This window comes from Bombina bombina, chromosome 6 (assembly GCF_027579735.1).
Source record: "Bombina bombina isolate aBomBom1 chromosome 6, aBomBom1.pri, whole genome shotgun sequence".
Classification (NCBI taxonomy): Eukaryota; Metazoa; Chordata; class Amphibia; order Anura; family Bombinatoridae; genus Bombina; species Bombina bombina.
In genome coordinates, this window is record NC_069504.1 from 239,065,309 (window position 1) to 239,081,081 (window position 15,773).

At 39.0% G+C, this 15,773-nt stretch overlaps 1 long non-coding RNA gene across 1 annotated transcript in view; it reads left to right on the forward strand.

The window, feature by feature from the left end:
* Positions 1-14,314, forward strand: part of LOC128662803 (uncharacterized) — a 116,565-nt gene extending 102,251 nt beyond the window's left edge. The window contains exon 2 of the long non-coding RNA XR_008402813.1: positions 13,807-14,314. This is a non-coding gene — a long non-coding RNA (uncharacterized LOC128662803). The remainder of the gene's footprint in view (positions 1-13,806) is intronic.
* The last annotated feature ends 1,459 nt before the right edge of the window (positions 14,315-15,773 follow it).

Genomic DNA, 15,773 nt, shown 5'->3' on the forward strand with positions numbered 1-15,773 from the left:
GATGAGCTTGTGGGGCCTTTTCGGGTTGAGGATGGAGTCAAGCTCAACTCCCAGTCCTACTGCCAGTTTCTGGAAGACACCTTCTTCAAGCAGTGGTACAGGAAGAAGTCTGCATCCTTCAAGAAAAACATGATTGTCATGCAGGACAATGCTCCATCACACGCGTCCAAGTACTCCACAGCGTGGCTGGCAAGAAAGGGTATAAAAGAAGAAAATCTAATGACATGGCCTCCTTGTTCACCTGATCTGAACCCCATTGAGAACCTGTGGTCCATCATCAAATGTGAGATTTACAAGGAGGGAAAACAGTACACCTCTCTGAACAGTGTCTGGGAGGCTGTGGTTGCTGCTGCACGCAATGTTGATGGTGAACAGATCAAAACACTGACAGAATCCATGGATGGCAGGCTTTTGAGTGTCCTTGCAAAGAAAGGTGGCTATATTGGTCACTGATTTGTTTTTGTTTTGTTTTTGAATGTCAGAAATGTATATTTGTGAATGTTGAGATGTTATATTGGTTTCACTGGTAAAAATAAATAATTGAAATGGGTATATATTTGTTTTTTGTTAAGTTGCCTATTAATTATGCACAGTAATAGTCACCTGCACACACAGATATCCCCCTAAAATAGCTATAACTAAAAACAAACTAAAAACTACTTCCAAAACTATTCAGCTTTGATATTAATGAGTTTTTTGGGTTCATTGAGAACATGGTTGTTGTTCAATAATAAAATTAATCCTCAAAAATACAACTTGCCTAATAATTCTGCACTCCCTGTAGTGTGCTTGGGCTTTCTGCCTTTATTGAGGGGAGTGTGTGCACAGTCGAATTGGCAACAGCATCCTAATTACTCTATAGTGCAAAGCTGTCGCACGCGGTAATGTTGGACTACTCTGCAGGTCGGAGTGGAGTATGTATGTAAAGGACCGGATCGTTAGAACGGTCATTTTGGCATGCTTTACAATGGGGCCGGACATTAGCTTTTACCATGTGTGAGGATCTATATAGAGCGGATACAAGGGACTGGTTAATGTTTTTTATATTCTAGTGCTCAATTCTTTATTTCATGGGGGTGAGACACCTTAGTCTCTATGACCCGGGGCTCGCCCGATAGCGTTCCTCCTCAAGAGTTCTGGGGACAAATAACTATCAGTGGTTAGCTTTTTCTGTGTTTGGCATGCTTTTGTTCGGCATTAGAAGCGCAGGATTGTGCATGGTGGCGGATGTGTTTAGCTCCACCCATAGACGCATTTGCCTCGTTCTGATGTGCGGCACTGTGGCATGACAGTGCTTGTCATGGGGATCCTCCGTAGGGACTCCTCTTAGGAGTGTGATTAAGGATAGCTAATATAGGGACTGTGTCAAAGATAACTGTCTCTTGAGTACCGGCTCTTATTTGATATAGAGGAAGGTTGGTACTTTAAAACTTATAATGTTTGCGGTTGGTGCGTCTTGTATCTCAGAGCATCTGCATATGTTTTTGCACTATTTTGGTTTATCCTTTTTAGTGCTGCTTTTCGAAGGGATCATATATTGTTTCTTTCTGCTCCTAATGTCATGCTGTTTCTACAGTAAGAGTTTTTTGTTATATATATTGTTTCAGTGCAATATTAATCAGGAGATTGTGCTTTCCTTTTGTCTAAATCTTTCCTCTCCAAAGAAGTGTTTGTTACATCCTTGTATGTGGTCCGAGCTTTGAATATTAACAGGGCGTGTTTGTGGACTCTCCCTGCCAATAAAGAAAATAATTTATCAGGTAAGCATAACTTTTGTTTTCTTTCTAATGGAGGGAGAGTCCACAAAACCGCCCTGTTAAAATTTCTGCCAACAGTTATTTCCTTCTCTCCAGGCACTTCTATACCATTAGTGTTTCTCTTCACTTTTCCTTTGCTTGAATTACTGGGGGAGTAAGGGAAGTGGGAGGGATACTTATAGGTTTGTCTGGGGTGTCTCTGCCTCCTCCTGGTGGCCAGGTTTTATATTTTCCAACAATAAAGAATTAATTTGTGGACTCTCCCTGCCAAGAAAGAAAATAATTTATCAGGTAAGCATACATTTTGTTTTCTAGTTATGAAAACTATTGCATTTACACATGTCAACATGTCATACTTACCTGTTCTTTATCTACTTTATTTTAAATCACTACTATAGAAAGGGACGCCTCTCCCCTAAAGACATAAGTACAGTGGGGCAAAAAAGTATTTAGTCAGCCACCAATTGTGCAAGTTCTCCCACTTAAGAAGATAAGAGAGGCCTGTAATTTTCATCATAGGTATACCTCAACTATGAGAGACAAAATGTGGAAACAAATCCAGACAATTACATTGTCTGATTTGGAAAGAATTTATTTGCATATTATGGTGGAAAAAACGTATTTGGTCACCTACAAACAAGCAAGATTTCTGGCTCTCACAGACCTGTATCTTCTTCTTTAAGAGGCTCCTCTGTCCTCCACTCATTACCTGTACTAATGGCACCTGTTTGAACTTGTTATCAGTATAAAAGACATCTGTCCACAACTTCAAACAGTCACACTCCAAACTCCACTATGGTGAAGACCAAAGAGCTGTCGAAGGACACCAGAAACAAAATTGTAGACCTGCACCAGGCTGGGAAGCCTGAATTTGCAATCGGCAAGCAGCTTGGTGTGAAGAAATCAACTGTGGGAGCAATAATTAGAAAATGGAAGACATACAATTTCCCTCGATCTGGGGCATCACGCAAGATCTCACCCCGTGGGGTCAAAATGATCACAAGAATGGTGAGCAAACATCCCAGAACCACACGGGGGACCTAGTGAATGACCTGCAGAGAGCTGGGACCAACGTAACAAAGGCTACCATCAGTAACACACTACGCCACCAGGGACTCAGATCCTGCAGTGCCAGACGTGTCCCCCTGCTTAAGCCAGTACATGTCCGGGCCCGTCTGAAGTGTGCTAGAGAGCATTTGGATGATCCAGAAGCGGATTGGGAGAATGTCATATGGTCAGATGAAACCAAAGTAGAACTGTTTGGTAGAAACACAATTCGTCGTGTTTGGAGGAGAGAGAATGCTGAGTTGCAACCAAAGAACACCATACCTACTGTGAAGTATGGGGGTGGCAACATCAAGCTTTGGGGCTGTTTCTTTGCAAAGGGAACAGGACGACTGATCCATGTACATGAAAGAATGAATGGGGCTATGTATCGTGAGATTTTGAGTGCAAACCTCCTTCCATCAGCAAGGGCATTGAAGATGAAACGTGGCTGGGTCTTTCAGCATGACGATGATCCCAAACACACCAAACACACACAGCATTTCAAGGTCCTGGAGTGGCCTAGCCAGTCTTCAGATCTCAACCCCATAGAAAACCTTTGGAGGGAGTTGAAAGTCCGTGTTGCCCAGCGACAGCCCCAAAAAATCACTGCTCTAGAGGAGATCTGCATGCAGGAATGGGCCAATATACCAGCAGCAGTGTGTGACAACCTTGTGAAGACTTACAGAAAACGTTTGACCTCTGTCATTGCCAACAAAGGATATATAACAAAGTATTGAGATGAACTTTTGATATTGACCAAATACTTATTTTCCACCATAATATGCAAATAAATTCTTTCCAAATCAGACAATGTGATTGTCTGGATTTGTTTCCACATTTTGTCTCTCATAGTTGAGGTATACCTATGATGAAAATTACAGGCCTCTCTCATCTTGCTAAGTGGGAGAACTTGCACAATTGGTGGCTGACTAAATACTTTTTTGCCCCACTGTATATGTGATAGGCACATTATATCCCCTATTACCAACCTGCCTTTGGGGGCAGGTTTACAAGTGAGTTTATGGCAGCTGAGGTTTCCTGGCACAACAAAACAACACACCCCATACGGCAGGTTGGTAATATGGGATATGTGGGATGGTGATGTGTGCAGCTGTGCGAGCAGGCACATGGTGATAGCGCTGTGGATCTATACGGTTTGCTGTGATGGCTCGGAGACTATAAGTTGTGGGCTCCCTGTGTAAGCTCTGGGAAAGCAACATGAACATTGACGTGGAGTTTCATATCAGGCACAACTATCCCAGGGCCAAACTACCGGCCAACGTGAAACGGGTAACTGTTCGGCTTAGTACCGCCCCCTGATCTGTTAGACTGTCCTGTCACTGTTTACTGCCTTATACTGCCAGTCAGTAAATATCGCTGAGGTCCCTTGTGACATGTCACTGTGCCCCTGACCTGTCTAACAATGACCCCAGACCCTGCCATCTGTTACTTATTTTGTGCCTCTAGACTTTTCAGTGAGATTCGGTACGTTATAGGAACATACATCATAATGATGCACACAGCACTCAAATCTGTTTACTGCGCAGAACTCTGGCTCACACAGCACAAAAACAGGAGCGTGTACGAACAAAAAGTAAATGCTATCACAGCCAGATCATGATGCTGGTGACGAAATAGGGGAGGGGGCAGACAGACATTTTAAAACAGCAGAGCCGCAAAAAGTAAGTCTTATTACTTGGAAACTATATATGTTACAAAATTTGCCTAAAGTTGGCAATAATAAGCAGTTGCAACTTTATATGAATGGCTTAGGAGAAATTTTGGGTTGACTGTCCCTTTAAAGGGACATTAAACACTTTGAGATAGTAATATAAAATTATAAGTACTATAAAATGTTAAATAGTACATATAAAAGAACTCTACAATATGCTTTCATTACTTATTTTGTCCCCTTTTAATGTAATTCCATTCTGAAATTGTGAGCTTTTCAGTTCCTGTTAGAAATGGAAGTGCAGAACACTGCCATTGGCTGCACACCTAGTGACCTATTTATAACTGTCTCTAATTGGCCACAGCAGAAAAGGTAACCTACGTTACAATATGGCAGCTCCCATTATTTTATAGACACTAAAACTTTACACTTATTTTGTCAATATTTAAACAGCTAATGAAATTTTAAAAAATATATCTAGATGTTATTCTCAGACTAATCTCTTATTTGAATACATCATTCTATCTAGCATTTATTTAGTGTTTAATGTCCCTTTAAAGAGGTAAGTGGGTGGTGGAATGTAAAATATTATTGTATTAATTTTTGGATCTCTACTTTAACTAGGGATGATCTAACAGTGTGTCATCCAATCTCCATATGTAAGCTAAAGTTGGTATATCAGACCAATCGATGGAACAGATCACCGGAGCGTGATTGGACCAAGTAATGTTTCCTATGTTAAAGGAAGAGTTCAATGAGAGCCCAACTGAGTTTGTGAATATGTAGTGTAGTCTCGAGTATTTATTGTGGGGTGCTGAGTAGTATGTATAGTCCTTACTTAGAGGGTAGCATGTTAGAGAGGTGTCATGTAATTTGAGTTTGGGTAGATCTGATATTTTTGATGAAATTATTGGGTATACTGGATGAGCTGTTAGATTTATCCAATTTAGGGTCTAGAGGAGTATTGAAATCTCCCGTGAGAAAACACCATACCAAAGGTATTCTCTAATCAGATTTGCTATCTTTTAAAAAAAAATGGTGTTTGTCTGTATTAGGGGCATATACGTTGATCGGTGTGATAGGATGGCCGTAAAACTGGCCTGTAAGTATGAGGTATCTGCCTTCGGTATTCTTTGTAGTGTGCGTTATTTGTAAAGGGAGTAATTAGTGAATTAGGATTCCTACACCATTTTTTCCCTATCGCCAGAGGCAAAGATGGATGTGGTGTAAGATGCAGTAGACCATTGGGGTTTATCTGCCTTTCATATAGTGAGTCTCTTGTAAAAACATGACATGGCTTCCCATCTTCTTTAACTCCCGTAGGACTATGGACCTCTTGCATAGGCTATTCAATCCTTTAACGTTGACAGTTGTTAGTGTAATGGAGTGATCTCGGAACCTTCTGCTCCCTGGTGACATGGTGAGTGTGGAGAAAAAAGGGGAAGGGAGGGTAAAGAGAGGGAAAGAATATCAGGGATAGATTGGGGATAGGTATGTAAGGGTAGGAGGATGGGTAGTTACCCTAGTAGGTAAATTATCCAGAGTGTGGAAAAACCATTGCCTGAGGCCATGCTGTCATTGGAGGAAGCCGGATTAGTCATTGCTGACGTATGAAGAGAGGATTTCCAGGAGGGGGAAGCTGCTCTGGCTGTGAAAAGAAAAAAAAGGTACGTTTTTAATCAAAACAGCTGCTTTGTAAACTTTGATGAATGAAAGTGCCCCTATTTTTAATAGTATTTTTAAAAAACGGGCTTTCATTCACCAAAGTTTACCTTCACTTTAATAAAGCTCTGTGTTTTTTTACCCCCAACATTTCATTTTCTGCCCTTGACAATAAAAGGGTTAAACATTATGACCGGCATTTATCAACTGCTGAACAGATAGTGTTTGCTCACACGAACCTGTATGCCCGGGATAGCAGAATGCGGGCAGTGTATTGCAGTAATACACTGCTCATATTGAACATTGCACAAGCGTTTGCTTGTGCAATACTGCCCCCTGCTCACGCTAGCCCTATGGCGCAGAGTAGGGGGTTGTCAATCACCGCCGGGGTAATTTAATCCGCCGGCTAATAGCTGGCGTACTGATTAGGAAGCTGTGGTCTCATGACCATTGCTTCCTAAATTTTGGTGAGCCTGCAGTGATCGGCTCCCAGAGCTGCATAAGTAGCTTGATAAATGGGGGCCAATGTGCCAAAATACTTCCAGATAAATACCGTAATTCTACAAATATACGGCTAGATTTAGAGTTTGGCGTTAGCCGTCAAAACCAGCGTTAGAGGCTCCTAACGCTGGTTTTGGGCTACCGCTGGTATTTAGAGTCAGTCAGGAAAGGGTCTAACACTCACTTTGCAGCCGCAACTTTTCCATACCGCAGATCCCCTTACGTCAATTGCGTATCCTATCTTTTCAATGGGATCTTTCTAACGCCGGTATTTAGAGTCTTGGCTGAAGTGAGCGTTAGAAATCTAACGACAAAACTCCAGCCGCAGAAAAAAGTCAGTAGTTAAGAGCTTTCTGGTCTAACGCCGGTTCATAAAGCTCTTAACTACTGTGCTCTAAAGTACACTAACACCCATAAACTACCTATGTACCCCTAAACTTAGGCCCCCCCACATCGCCGCCACTCTATTAAAAAATTTTAACCCCTAATCTGCCGACCGCACACCACCGCCACCTACGTTATCCCTATGTACCCCTAATCTGCTGCCCCTAATACCGCCGACACCTACATAATATTTATTAACCCCTAATCTGCCGCCCCCGCTATCGCTGACACCTGCATATTTTTTTTAACCCCTAATCTGCCGCTCCGTACACTGCCGCAACCTACATTATACCTATGTACCCCTAATCTGCTGCCCCTAACACAACCGACCCCTATATTATATTTATTAACCCCTAATCTGCCGCCCCCAACGTCGCCTCCACCTACCTACAATTATTAACCCCTAATCTGCCGACCGGACCACACCGCTACTATAATAAATGTATTAACCCCTAAAGCTAAGTCTAACCCTAACACTAACACCCCCCTAACTTAAATATAATTTAAATCTAACGAAATAAATTAACTCTTATTAAATAAATTATTCCTATTTAAAGCTAAATACTTACCTGTAAAATAAACCCTAATATAGCTACAAAATAAATCATAATTATATTATAGCTATTTTAGGATTTATACTTATTTTACAGGTAACTTTGTATTTATTTTAACCAGGTACAATAGCTATTAAATAGTTAAGAACTATTTAATAGCTAAAATAGTTAAAATAATTACAAAATTACCTGTAAAATAACCTAACCTAAGTTACAATTAAACCTAACACTACACTATCAATAAATAAATTAAATAAACTACCTACAATTATCTACAATTAAACCAAACACTACACTATCAATAAATTAATTAAATAAAATACCTACAAATAAATACAATGAAATTAACTAAAGTACAAAAAATAAAAAAGAACTAAGTTACAAAAAATAAAAAAATATTTACAAACATTAGAAAGATATTACAACAATTTTAAACTAAGTACACCTACTCTAAGCCCTCTAATAAAATAACAAAGACCCCCAAAATAAAAAAATGCCCTACCCTATTCTAAAATTAAAATAGAAAAGCTCTTTTACCTTACCAGCCCTGAAAAGGGCCCTTTGCGGGGCATGCCCCAAAGAATTCAGCTCTTTTGCCTGTAAAAAAAAAAACATACAATACCCCCCCCAACATTACAACACACCACCCACATACCCCTAATCTAACCCAAACCCCCCTTAAATAAACCTAACACTAAGCCCCTGAAGATCTCCCTACCTTGTCTTCACCACGCCGGGTTCACCGATCGATCCAGAAGAGCCTCCGATGTCTTGATCCAAGCCCAAGCGGGGGGCTGAAGATGTCCATGATCCGGCTGAAGTCTTCATCCAAGCGGGAACTGAAGAGGTCCATGATCCGACTGAAGTCTTCTATCAAGCGGCATCTTCAATCTTCTTTCTTCCGGATCAATGTAGTTCATCCCGCCGACGCGGAACATTCATCTTCACCGACGACTTCCCGACGAATGACGGTTCCTTTAAGGGACGTCATCCAAGATGGCGTCCCTCGAATTCCGATTGGCTGATAGGATTCTATCAGCCAATCGGAATTAAGGTAGGAAAATTCTGATTGGCTGATCAAAAGCAGATTAAAGTTCAATCCGATTGGCTGATCAGATCAGCCAATCAGATTGAGCTTGCATTCTATTGGCTAACTTTATGTGTGGGGTTAGAAGCTTACAATGCTCAAAATAAAAAAGTAAAAGAGCAGGCATCAAGGAATCTAAATATATCTTTAAATTACACGTTGAAAATAAACTTTTTTTTCTCCAGCGGTAACCCGGTTGCTTTTTCGCATTCCCCCATTTCATATTCCAATGTTCTTAACATAATGGAATATTTTATATTTATTCATAATTAAATCATTCTAAATATATCTGATGTGTCTTATTCAACCCTGTGATTGGAGGAAGCCGGATTCCTCATTTTAAACCCAGGAAGAGGCTTTGCGACGGGTGGAGGAAGCGGTGGAGGAAGCTGGAGCGGCTGTCAAGTTCAAATAGTAAGTTTTCTTTTTTCTCAACATGAGTGAAATGTAAATTTTGATTAATTAAAGTGCCCCTGTATATGTGTATGTATCTCTATGTTAAAGTATGTGTTATGTATCTCTATGTTAAAGTACTTTGGCAGATTTTTTTTTTTTCTTACACCCGAGATCTCATATCTTTGAGAGCCCTTATAACTTTTTTTGTGCAATATTTTTTTAAAAATAATTTTTATTAGATGGCGTTATTATGAGTGTAACTGAATAACAGATACAATTGAAACATCGCGGCTGTGTTGTGACCAAGGGCGGCCATCTTTTTTTAACATTGAACGGCATTTTACACCTGGTAATTTTCTTGTTCCAAAATTAACAGTAACTGGTCTGTGTACCCTTGTGATGGCATTCAATACCCAAATGGTTTTAAAGGAAGTAAAGTGCCTTCTGCACCACCATTACATACAGTTTTGTAAGCAGCTGGAAATAACACCGGAAATTACCCAAGGCACCACACTCTCATCTCCTGCTATATTGGATGGCTCAGAGACGGGTTCGTCACCCATGGATCTGAAGTTACATAACAGTGGTCTACTCTCTTACAAGGTGGGAGCTGCTAACTTAGAGGAGGGAGCTGGAGATACAGCACATGAAGTCTCAGGAGTAGCGACTGTGAACATCCCTAGTGACACCGCGATCAACATCAAGGCCGATCAGGGACAGATCAGTTTGATATTTGGGAGTGCTACAGTAGATTTCCAAACTCTCTACCCAACTGTTCTGAGACTATTGCATGGTGCTTCGATCCTATTGCATGGTGCTTCGATCCTATTGCACACCCTGAAAGGAAAAGTTGCTCAGAGAAGCGAAACTCAGCGGAAGGTGAATGGGTCCCCACAACCTGGGCTGAATACATCACCTTACCTGAGTTTCCCCAAGATTTATATAGGATTTTGCTAGCCAGACAACTTTTACGAGTTGTTGTTGGTTAATATCCCAGCTAGACTATGGAAGTATTTGAGCCGTACTTAAGATGTCCTAACTTGTCATCTTCATGATACATGTACTTTAAGTTACATTAAGAAACATTTTGGGCTTTTCTTTGTTATCATTATTGGTTTATTTTTATGAGGTTCTGAACCTGTTAGAGGACTGTATTGTTATGTTTTTGACAAGTTGACACTATAGTGAGGCGCCATATTTTATGTACTCTTTCATTGCTAGTATATATGTTATACTGTGTTATAAGTTTTGTTAAATTTACGCACTCACATTTACAGTACTTACCTTGAAGTTTAATTATTGTATAGTCTCTGAATATGGTGGGTCTCCACTATTAAAAAAAATATATATATTTCTTTAAATATGCTATCGTTCATATTTTCTATGATATGTATAGCTACACATCTAGAAATGTAACTAATCCTCCAGAGGTAAAAGACACTATATTTGTGCCTCCTCTTATGAAGCTAAGGGAAATGATTGCCTCTTTAAAATATATTTAATCTTTAGCCATAAGCCCCCATAGTCAATGCTTCAGGGAGTTGTAGCCACTATATTTCATCTATATGGATAGTGCTTAAGCCACCTAATATTGAGAGTTTGCCACTCTTACTAAGTAATTTCTAGACCTTTGCCTGGGTGTCTCCATACTTATTATCCCCATTATTATATAGTCCTCTGGTAATTAGCTATCCAGAGGCTAAACGCTCGGTTTCCCTTGAAATACACCACAGTTAATATACTTCTATTAATATTTACTTTTCCTTACAGTTATACCTTCTTCTGTTGTGGCCAGTTATAACATTGGTAGAGACCAGGTACTCAATAATTAGATAGGGGATGACAATTTAGATAAAGGTTTTATAATATCAAACTATAACACAATTTTAGCATAAGATATAGGTAATTGCAAACGTATACTTTATAATTATTTGTCTGGTTATTGGCGGGATCTGGTGCCAACCCAAGGGCCCTGGGTGGAATCAGGTTCAGAGCATTTCCTACTAGACCATGACTTTTAATATTACCTTTATGCAAGTTTACTCAAACCCACGTATTTCCGACTTTTCATGCTATTATTTCATCTTGATATATACACCCATGCATTGGTTATGTTTGATAAAAATACAAGAAATATCTGTCATTGCTGTATATGTATATATATATATATATATATATATATATATATATATATAGGATACTCGAAAGGAAGAAACGAGGAACCAAGAACTTGATGCCAAGTGGTTTATTGAATACACAAGGTGAGTAGCACTGTCACAGGTGTGCAAGGGGTGCTGGACTGACGCGTTTCACGCATTCTCACATGCGCTTCATCAGAGATATATATACAGTGGGGCAAAAAAGTATTTAGTCAGCCACCAATTGTGCAAGTTCTCCCACTTAAGAAGATGAGAGAGGCCTGTAATTTTCATCATAGGTATACCTCAACTATGAGAGACAAAATGTGGAAACAAATCCAGACAATCACATTATCTGATTTGGAAAGAATTTATTTGCATATTATGGTGGAAAATAAGTATTTGGTCACCTACAAATAAGCAAGATTTCTGGCTCTCACAGACCTGTATCTTCTTCTTTAAGAGGCTCCTCTGTCCTCCACTCATTACCTGTATTAATAGCACCTGTTTGAACTTATCAGTATAAAAGACACCTGTCCACAACTTCAAACAGTCACACTCCAAACTCCACTATGGTGAAGACCAAAGAGCTGTCAGAGGACACCAGAAACAAAATTGTAGACCTGCACCAGGCTGGGAAGCCTGAATCTGCAATAGAGAAGCAGCTTGGTGTGAAGAAATCAACTGTGGGAGCAATAATTAGAAAATGGAAGACATACAAGACCATTGATAATCTCCCTCGATCTGGGGCTCCACGCAAGATCTCACCCCATGGGGTCAAAATGATCACAAGAACAATGAGCGAACATCCCAGAACCACATGGGGGGACCTAGTGAATGACCTGCAGAGAGCTGGGACCAACGTAACAAAGGCTACCATCAGTAACACACTACGCCGCCAGGGACTCAGATCCTGCAGTGCCAGATGCGTCTCCCTGCTTAAGCCAGTACATGTCCGGGCCCATCTGAAGTATGCTAGAGAGCATTTGGATGATCCAGAAGCGGATTGGGAGAATGACATATGGTCAGATGAAACCAAAGTAGAACTGTTTGGTAGAAACACAACTCGTCATGTTTGGAGGAGAGAGAATGCTGAGTTACAACCAAAGAACACCATACCTACTGTGAATCATGGGGGTGGAAACATCATGCTTTGGGGCTGTTTCTCTGCAAAGGGAACAGGACGACTGATCCATGTACATGAAAGAATGAATGGGGCCATGTATCGTGAGATTTTTAGTGCAAACCTCCTTCCATCAGCAAGGGCATTGAAGATGAAACATGGCTGGGTCTATCAGCATGACAATGATCCCAAACACACCGCCCGGGCAACAAAGGAGTGGCTTCGTAAAAGCATTTCAAGGTCCTGGAGTGGCCTAGCCAGTCTCCAGATCTCAACCCCATAGAAAACCTTTGGAGGGAGTTGAAAGTCCGTGTTGCCCAATGACAGCCCCAAAACATCACTGCTCTAGAGGAGATCTGCATGCAGGAATGGGCCAACATACCAGCAACAGTGTGTGACAACCTTGTGAAGACTTACAGAAAACATTTGACCTCTGTCATTGCCAACAAAGGATATATAACAAAGTATTGAGATGAACTTTTGATATTGACCAAATACTTATTTTCCACCATCATTAGCAAATAAATTCTTTCCAAATAAGATAATGTGATTGTCTGGATTTGTTTCCACATTTTGTCTCTCATAGTTGAGGTATACCTATGATGAAAATTACAGACCTCTCTCATCTTCTTAAGTGGGAGAACTTGCACAATTAGTGGCTGACTAAATACTTTTTTGCCCCACTGTATATATATATATATATATATATATATATATATATATACAGGAACAACAAAGAAACGAGGACCAGCTGGATCGTTTGCAACCAAGTGGATTTATTCAGGCATAGGTGGTAAAACACTCAGTGGTGTACAAGGTAAGGTGTTACAGATCTGACGCGTTTCACGCATGTGCAATGCGCTTCATCAGAGATATATATATATGTTGAATTTATAGTGGCAAAGCATTGTGACAAGTACATCTCCTTTTTTCTGTATTCTGTAAGAAAATCTTAATAAACATTATTTTTTTTTAAAAACTGTTTGCGAAAAGACGATTTTGCTTGCAGACAAACTAGAAATGACAACTTAAAAATTTCTGCTGCAATTTGCAAAACTAATTGTATAAAAGATAGTGATAAAACTGTTAAGTTCTCAAAAGATTTGTACAATTTTTACCAGTGGTTTGGGCAAATACAACTTTGATATCACATTATACCATCCATAGAATATATTAGTTGGAAAATGTATCTTTTTATTATTTAACCCTTATAAACAATAAACAATACTTACAGTATTTTAATTACAAGTTGTTCTTGAATCTTGCTTGGAGAAGATTAAGTTTAATTCTACTGTATCTTGTCCTTTGTAAAAAAACATCTTATGTTATGATTATTGTCCTGTTAGTAGTGCATGAATTATGATAAATGCAGATAAAGACATTATGACCTAAACAGAGTACTACAGAAAACCCTGCCCTAGCTAAATAAAATATTCCAGTGCTTGGTTTATTTACGACCCTTTTTTTTTTTCTTCCCTTCTGTAGACATCATTTTTTGGTAAAGAGCAAGAAGATAATGGCTATAGCCTGCAAAAAAGTGCATCATTTGGAATAGAAGAGGCGTATAACATTTTTAAGTACCTTAATCTTTACAAAGTGAGTACAACTCCACCAGTTTAACCTTGTGTGGATGATATCTACAGTATCTATTTTCATACACTGGAAGTGACAGCAAAAAACATGACTGAACAGTATACTTAGATAAACATGGAAACTCATTTGTGGCCCAAAACTGCTCGAAAGATAAAGAAAATACATCATAAAATAAAGACTGACTGTGGCGCAGGGCAGTTTACATGATATGCATATATGTTGGCTGATAAAACGTCCCAGATTGTTCTTATTCAATATATATAGGAGATGAAAATGAATATAATCCACTACCTCATGGTAACTGGAAAAAAACATATCCAATGGACACGTCACACACATAAGAACCCTGTCATCACTACTTAATCAGGTCACAGAAATAAAAGATAATCCTACCAAAAAACTGTGTAATTCTCAAGTTCCTAGCTCTGCACATATTCCTGTAGCACAAACAAGAGATTCAGAACAAATCACAAATAAAATTAAATTTGAAAAAAAGAAGAGGCGAATAAGCCATGATGACTTATACAGCGTTTATGAGCTTACTGAACTCCTAGAAGGCTTTATAAAGAATTTGTCTCTCTTTCCTGAAATTGTTATTATGTGTTTATAGGATGACTTATGGGAATTGGATTCTATCTAAAAGTTACAAACAGATATACCTGTACTCTTGTCTTACAATACAACTTTCAAATTAGATGACTTTTACTATACTTCTTGGCTATTTCAACATATAGGGCTAGATTACGAGTGGAGCAGTATTTTGTTCTCATGCGTTAACCCCACTAGACAGTCAGGTTGCACACGCATTACAAGTTGAAAGTAAAATGTTTTTGCTTGCACGCTAACCCAACGTGTGGAAAAATTTAAATTTTTAATATCGCAACCACTTTAACGTATTCAAGTGCGCTAACCCGACATGAAAATATAAATGTAACATTCCAATGTTCTTCACATAGAAGAATATGTTATATTTATTCATAAATACACACACACATATTATTTTTTTGGGCAAAATATATACATTGTATTTTGAAATATTTACAGTAAATACATAGTTAAACACTTTATTAAATATAAATATTGCATTAATATTATTTTACATGTTTTCAACTACTTGAAAAATATATAAATGGGGGTGTATGAGAGAATGGGAAATATTGCTGATAATCTAGATTCTGGTGCCACCCTTAACCAGTAATGAAATTAAATTTATACAGGGAGATATAGTATCAGACCATATATTAATGGTCTGATAAAGTAAGGGAAATGAAGGCACACAGAGAATTTATTTCATACCAAAAAATAAATTTATTAATTATAATCCCTTGTCACATTTCGTGAAAAACTCTGCATTTGACTCAAACCAACACAAAATAAGGTAAACACCATATATATACAAACCTTAAATCTAAAGTAACAATGCCTGCAGGATATCTATAAAGCATACGTATGCTGCTAAGTCAGATAATATCTAAAACACACATTAATCAGGTTGCTAGAATGTATATAGACCTAAAATAGAACAAATGTGCACATATCCTAATATTAGTTATAACATGTCTAAAGCAGTGTGTCAAAACATAACATAATGGAAAAAGTAAAATAAACCGCTGAGAAAAGTCTCTCTCAGAGGCTAGGAGGAAACACAGTTAGATCCTGCACTCGGTCCAGGAAAATGCAAAGTGAAAATACAGTCCTTTATGCAAAAGGTAAAGTAAACGTATTAGTTCTTACTGTGATCTGTTCCCAAAAGTAAGATTATAACTCACTTGCCAGGATAGAGCATGCAGCGGTGAAACAAACTAGCTCTGTGTCCCAGGAGATTTTTCAAAGAAGCAGACCGCTCTCTCTGCGGAGAG